The sequence below is a fragment of the Ixodes scapularis genome, unplaced genomic scaffold, assembly GCF_016920785.2.
Source record: "Ixodes scapularis isolate PalLabHiFi unplaced genomic scaffold, ASM1692078v2 ptg001158l_1___fragment_3__unscaffolded, whole genome shotgun sequence".
Taxonomy (NCBI): domain Eukaryota; kingdom Metazoa; phylum Arthropoda; class Arachnida; order Ixodida; family Ixodidae; genus Ixodes; species Ixodes scapularis.
The window spans coordinates 1,865,001-1,872,500 of NW_024610108.1; the positions used below are offsets into that span (position 1 = coordinate 1,865,001).

At 46.8% G+C, this 7,500-nt stretch overlaps 1 non-coding gene across 1 annotated transcript; it reads right to left on the bottom strand.

Annotated features, from left to right (window-relative positions):
* Positions 1–468: 468 nt before the first annotated feature.
* Positions 469–621, bottom strand: LOC120847145. The gene has a single exon (XR_005717223.1). It is a non-coding gene; the product is annotated as a 5.8S ribosomal RNA (ribosomal RNA).
* Between the last annotated feature and the right edge of the window lie 6,879 nt (positions 622–7,500).

Genomic DNA, 7,500 nt, shown 5'->3' on the forward strand with positions numbered 1-7,500 from the left:
ACGCAAAAAACTTTCCTCCCAGAAGCGTTTTTCTTTTTTTTGTGCAAATCAACGCCACGAGATTTACATTTGCCGACGCCGCGTTTCAACGCGCCAACGCCAACTCCGTCCCACGGTTTTTCCACTCGAACAACATCCACGCCAAAGAAAACAGAATCGATCGAAAAGAAACCGTTTCAAATCTCCGTTTCTAACGCACCGACGTCACAGCGCCGTTCAACGTGCGAAAGATTTTTTTGGTACGGGATTTTCCACAAACGGTATCCATCGAGTTTCGTTTTCCCATGCAGTGTTCGATAAAAACTCGTAGGAGGAGGAGGACTGGTTAAGCGCACGCGTGCAATCGCACCACTCGTGCATTTGCTCAAAGAAAACGCAACGCAAGAAAGCATAAAACTGCGTGCTGCCCACGATCCGACACAGTCAAAACGAGGTAGAAAACAAATTCTCCTCTCTTGATATATGATCCGACCCTCACACAGACGAAGACACGGGAAGGCCCGAGGCCGCGATGTGCGTTCAAAGAGTAAGTGCTCAGTGTGTCCTGCAATTCACACCAAGTCTCGCACCTGGCTGCGTTCTTCATCGACCCGAGAACCGAGTGATCCACCGCTTAGAGTCGTGTCAATGTGTTTGGATTTTTCAATCAGTACGACAAAACACAAGTTGTTGTTTTTTTCGCGCCCGGCACATCCCATGCCATCTCGAAAGCGCAAAAAAAAAGGCCTCTTCTCAAACGCCTCTTCGTTAATCAAAACAAAAGGGCGATCCTCGAGAAGAGACGAAAAAGGGGGCGATGCGCCTTCTGTAACCCGCGGATTGTCCCGGTGCACTTGAAATCTCCTCTCAATCGAGGCAGCAGAGGGCTCCCGCTGGGCGCATCATCGAAAGGAACGGAGGCCACCCAAAGAAAAAGGCACATCCGAACCACAGTTGTTTTTTTTTTTTTGTGCCGTCCCGACGGCATCCAAGCTTGGTCGGGATCGGCGCCAGATAAATTCGCACATCGAGTCCATTCCCCGTACAAGAGGAAGAAGACAAAACAATGCCAAATAACATCCGGTAATGATCCTTCCGCAGGTTCACCTACGGAAACCTTGTTACGACTTTTACTTCCTCTAAATGATCAAGTTTGGTCATCTTTCCAACACACCGGCGCAACCGAAAGGCCGCTCCGGGTATCGGTCCGAAGACCTCACTAAATCATTCAATCGGTAGTAGCGACGGGCGGTGTGTACAAAGGGCAGGGACGTAATCAACGCGAGCTTATGACTCGCGCTTACTGGGAATTCCTCGTTCAAGGGGAACAATTGCAAGCCCCTATCCCAATCACGAAGGAGGTTCCACGGGTTACCCAGTCTTTACAGACAGGGATAAAAACACGCTGCTTCCTTCAGTGTAGCGCGCGTGCGGCCCCGGACATCTAAGGGCATCACAGACCTGTTATTGCTCTGTTTCGTGCGGCTAGGAGCCGCTTGTCCCTCTAAGAAGGGTGCAAGGTGCAGAGAACCACGCACCTATTTAATAGGCTAGAGTCTCGTTCGTTATCGGAATTAACCAGACAAATCGCTCCACCAACTAAGAACGGCCATGCACCACCATCCACCGAATCAAGAAAGAGCTCTCAATCTGTCAATCCTCCCAGTGTCCGGGCCGGGTAAGTTTTCCCGTGTTGAGTCAAATTAAGCCGCAGGCTCCACTCCTGGTGGTGCCCTTCCGTCAATTCCTTTAAGTTTCAGCTTTGCAACCATACTTCCCCCGGAACCCAAATACTTTGGTTTCCCGGAAGCTGCCCGCCGAGTCATTTGAGTAACTCAGGCGGATCGCTGGTTGGCATCGTTTATGGTTAGAATCGCCTGCGTTTAGCACTCTAATTTTTTCAAAGTAAACGCGCCGGCCAAAGCAAGGCACCTGATGAAGGGAACCAAGCCACGACAGGCATGATGTTCAGCACGGGCCGTAACGTGGTGTCCACGCACTTCCCGCCTGTAACTGAGATCCAGCTACGAGCTTTTTAACCGCAGCAACTTTAGTATACGCTATTGGAGCTGGAATTACCGCGGCTGCTGGCACCAGACTTGCCCTCCAATGGATCCTCGTTAAAGGATTTAGAGTGTACTCATTTCAATTACGGGGCCTCAAAAGAGTCCCGTATTGTTATTTTTCGTCACTACCTCCCCGTGCCGGGAGTGGGTAATTTGCGCGCCTGCTGCCTTCCTTGGATGTGGTAGCCGTTTCTCAGGCTCCCTCTCCGGAATCGAACCCTGATTCTCCGTTACCCGTAACAACCATGGTAGGCGCATAACCTACCATCGACAGTTGATAAGGCAGACACTTGAAAGAAACGTCGCCGGCTCGTGGCCGTGCGATCAGCACAAAGTTATCCAGAGTCACCACACAAAACGGACCGAAGCCCGATTGATCTTGGTCTAATAAAAGCACCCGTCGCCCCGAGGGGCTTCGGGCTCACTGCATGTATTAGCTCTAGAATTGCCACAGTTATCCAAGTAGGAAGAAACGATCTAAGGAACCATAACTGATTTAATGAGCCATTCGCGGTTTCGCCTTGTTTCGGCATGTACTTAGACATGCATGGCTTAATCTTTGAGACAAGCATATGACTACTGGCAGGATCAACCAGGTAATCTTTTCGTGGTGGGTCGCCCAAAACCCTACCAACGCGCGGACGCGGGGCCACCGTCAGGCGCCCCTTACGAACCGCAAACACACACAACGCTTAGGAATTACTTCCAAATCCAAGAAGAAATGAAGCACGTTCGAGCGCGCAGCCGGAATATCCCCGACCGAGGTCGGTACCGACGCGGCAAGAAGCGCATAAATTTCTTTCTCGTCGTAGCAACAGAAAGTCGTACGCCAAAAAAATCATTGACGACGCCTTCGCAGCGTTGCCGAGCTTTCAGGTCCCGTGAGGACGCGAGGACGCACCCCGGCCTTCGGTCAGAACGCACTCGTCATTTCACACCGTTCGGTTAGCGCGGACGCTCCGAAACACCCTCCTCTCGCATTCGTTTTCAAGACACAGGTGCACCCGAGAACCGACCCCAACGGCAGACGCCAGAGATCGCAGGTACCTTGCTGTAACGACCATGCGGCGGAGGCAGCGGCCGAGACGGCGACGAAAGGCGTCGGCGACGTCGTCAGACGCCGCTCGCACCAATCAAACGCTCGACAGACCCCACCTCCACATAATAGCACCGATAAGTATAAAGAAGATCCTTCAAGAGCATTCTGTACATAGTTTGTGGTTATCAGTTTCGGTGACTGACTGACTGACTGACTTACTGTCTCTCACTCATGTGGCTCCTCGTTATTCAGTATCATTTATTTGTCCTTCTTTCTTTCTTATTTTTTCCCCTCTCTCTCTCCTTATATATATATATATATATGTATGTATGTATGTTTGTGTATATATATATATATATAAATGTTCTTTTTTTCCTGTGTGCCTCTATATATACATACATACGTACATACATCCTACCCCTATAAAAAAAATTATTTCTCGCTTTTTATTAAAAACGTGCTGACCCCTGCTTGACTCTGATTACTTCTTTTCGACTTTCAGTTCATGTTAACATGGTCAACAGAAAGTTTATCGACTTTGTTATTACAAAGTAAACCAATATTTACACGGGGCGTTTCATGCGTTTTGAATTGTGTCAGAGCCGAACAATGAGCGCTATAGTAAGTGAGATTGTCACTGCTTTTAATCCGAATGCTCGCGGTATCGCGCGTGTTTACGGCAGGCTTCATAATAGGCAATTTTCTTTCTTTACACTACTCTTCTTTGCTCACTTCATTGTTTCTACCATTGGTTTCGTTTGGAAGGCCCCGCCACTTAGTTTCCGACAAAGTCCTCTCAAGGAACGAAGTGAGAAGCACGGGATTAACAAAAGAAAAAGATGCGTGTTTTCTAGCGGTTACCCGTGTCGCTTTGCGACACGGGCTTTCTGGCGCTTTCAGCTGGGTGAGAGCCGAACAATTTACCCTACTGCACTTGCGACGGGCAGCGCTTTCAAACGGAATACTGGAAATCTCGCTTACTTTTCTGGCAAGTTTGATAGGAGACAAATATTATTCTTTTCACGCGAATTGTTCGCTCTATTTCTAATCTCTCTCTTCCGTGTCCTTGGCATGGAACGCACGCTTCGTCTCCCACAAAGTACTTCCGAGGAATCAAGTGCAAAACACGCGACTTTAAAATGTGCGTGTTTTCTAGCGGTTACCCGTGTCGCGAGGCGACACGGGCTTTCTGGCGCTTTCAACTGGGCGAGAGCCGAACACTGTACACTACTGCACTTGCGACGGGCAGCGCTTTCAAACGGAATACTGGAAATCTCGCTTACTTTTCTGGCAAGTTTGATAGGAGACAAATATTATTCTTTTCACGCGAATTGTTCGCTCTATTTCTAATCTCTCTCTTCCGTGTCCTTGGCATGGAACGCCCGCTTCGTCTCCCACAATGTACTTCCGAGGAATCAAGTGCAAAACACGCGACTTTAAAATGTGCGTGTTTTCTAGCGGTTACCCGTGTCGCGAGGCGACACGGGCTTTCTGGCGCTTTTAACTGGGCGAGAGCCGAACACTGTACACTACTGCACTTGCGACGGGCAGCGATTTCAAACGGAATACTGGAAATCTCGCTTACTTTTCTGGCAAGTTTGATAGGAGACAAATATTATTCTTTTCACGCGAATTGTTCGCTCTATTTCTAATCTCTCTCTTCCGTGTCCTTGGCATGGAACGCCCGCTTCGTCTCCCACAAAGTACTTCCGAGGAATCAAGTGCAAAACACGCGACTTTAAAATGTGCGTGTTTTCTAGCGGTTACCCGTGTCGCGAGGCGACACGGGCTTTCTGGCGCTTTCAACTGGGTGAGAGCCGAACACTGTACACTACTGCACTTGCGACGGGCAGCGCTTTCAAACGGAATACTGGAAATCTCGCTTACTTTTCTGGCAAGTTTGATAGGAGACAAATATTATTCTTTTCACGCGAATTGTTCGCTCTATTTCTAATCTCTCTCTTCCGTGTCCTTGGCATGGAACGCCCGCTTCGTCTCCCACAAAGTACTTCCGAGGAATCAAGTGCAAATCACGCGACTTTAAAATGTGCGTGTTTTCTAGCGGTTACCCGTGTCGCGAGGCGACACGGGCTTTCTGGCGCTTTCAACTGGGCGAGAGCCGAACACTGTACACTACTGCACTTGCCATGGACAACGCTTTCAAACGGAATTCTGGAGATGTCGCGTGCTTTACTGCCAAGCTCAATAAGAGACGAATTTCTTTCTTTTCACGGGAATTATTTCCTCTATTTCTAATCTCGCTCTTTCGTTTCATTGGGAAGGAACGCGCGCTTAGTTAGCCGCAAAGCAGTCTGAATTAATCACGTCCAAAGTACAGAATTTTACAATATATAGTGTTTTTACCGGTTGACCGCGACAGAAAGCGTACCCTTCCGACGAGGTCTGTGTCGCTTTGACGTGAGCGGGAGCAACGCGATTTGGGCTAGTGCACGCGAGATTGGCAGCGCTTCCAATTCCAGTACTGTAGATATTGCGTGCATTTTTTACACGCTTGAGGATGTGGGATTTTCTTTCTTGTAACGTGACCCGTTTTTCAAATTGTGTCTCGCTTTTTGGTATCGTTTAAGAAGCCCGTCCGCTTACAATCCTAAAAAAGAAAAAAAAAAGAAATTAGTAAAGAAAGACGCCCATACTTTTTTGTTGCTCTTTCTTTTATTATCTGCGCAGGATTTTAATTTGTGTAAGTTTTGTTTACCGTCCCGACTACGTAGGCGTTCGTACATGCCCGTCCTCGCGCCTCGAATTGTGTGCGAGCGAAATCAATCTCCCCAAGCTAGCTTCAGAAATTGCTCGAAAATCGAACGTGAGGAAAGCCAGAGATACGTGGTTTTCACAGGTCGTGCAAGATTAATCCATAAAGTGCGATATTGGTATATATACATACATACATACATACACATACATGATTTCTGCGACAAATAGGAAGACAAAAAGACCATGTTCAAGCATTATATAGGAACATTGACACTTTGCACACACAAGGGAGGTCAAATGGCAGGTTTTTCTTCCTTGTGCAGGAAACTTTATTGCAATGTCAGAAGGGAAGTTCCACTCTAGAATTGTGCGCTCAATAAAGGAGGAAAGGAAATGCACTTGAAAACCTTCACAGTTCAAGTAAGAAAACATTTCGAAACGACAGTTTGTTTTCTTGCAGGGAGGAGAAGAGGGGAGAGAGGGAGGGAGGGAGGGAGGGAGGGACGGAGGGAAGGAAGGAAGGAAGGAAGGGGGGGGGTGCCATGCACGGTGAAGACCAGAGTGTCGAACCGAAAACCGAAGCGAACGAAAAACCGGAACCGAGGAGTTAGTTTCAGCCGAACCGAAACTGACCCGCCAACTTGGAACTGTACGGAAGAAAATATAACTGTCTATTAGTCTGACGATGAATAGAAGTACAAGGGTGTACGGCAGGGATAGCTGAAAAAAAAAAGGCTCTATGGACTTGGAGCGGCAGCCCAAAGTCGATGACGACGAAAAGAAAGCACACAGTTTCGGAAAACAGGCGGTAAGAAAGCGACAAATTAAGTAGCCGTCATGTCGAGTTGATTGCTTAGCTCTATTTAAGATGAAGGAAAAAAAAAGTAGCACAATTGATGCTTACTTGCTAAATTGAATCAACCATTATCTTGTAAAGAAAAAAAACCTCAAATGCCAATCACCTGTATTTTAGGCGACCCAACAGACTGATAACTTTTAAATTCAGGCTAAAATATAACACAAAAAAAAAGGAAAGACAGATATGTATGTAGCTTGTCATTTACTGCTCCATCAAATTTAAATAAAGCAATTTATTTCTCGGCATCTGAAAATAAGCGAACCCTACAAATGAATGGAAAGATACCCGTTTGCACTCTTGAAATAGTGCCTATTACGAAAAGAAGCACCAGGTAAATATAATATCACTTTAGCTTCTTTTTCTTTTTAATACGGTACGCTGTTGGTTCATCTTAGTAAAATATATAAAATAGCGCAAAAAAGACGAGGACAAGGAGTATACAGGACAGGCACTCACTTTCAACTAGTTTTATCCAGGAAAAGTAATCATACATATATAGCTTTTATTCACGATAAGTGCCGAGGGCAGCCGAGAAGGCGGCAATAGCCCCGGATGGTTTGATCGTGCTGGGAGACACCAGCATCCCAGCTCAAATATCTTCTACCCTTAAGAATATATGCTGCTTTGCCTGTCGTGTGTATATACATGTTCACTTTTCCTGAATGAAACTAGTTCAACATCAGCGCCTGTCCTGTATACCTCTTGTTCTTCTATTTGTTGTGCTATTTTAATGTCCTACATTACTTTTGTGCTCCCGCAAATCGAAGCAAACCAATAAAAAATTCGGTTCGACACTCTGGTGGAAACTAAAAGCTTAGAAAGAAAGAGGAAAAAGAGAAAAA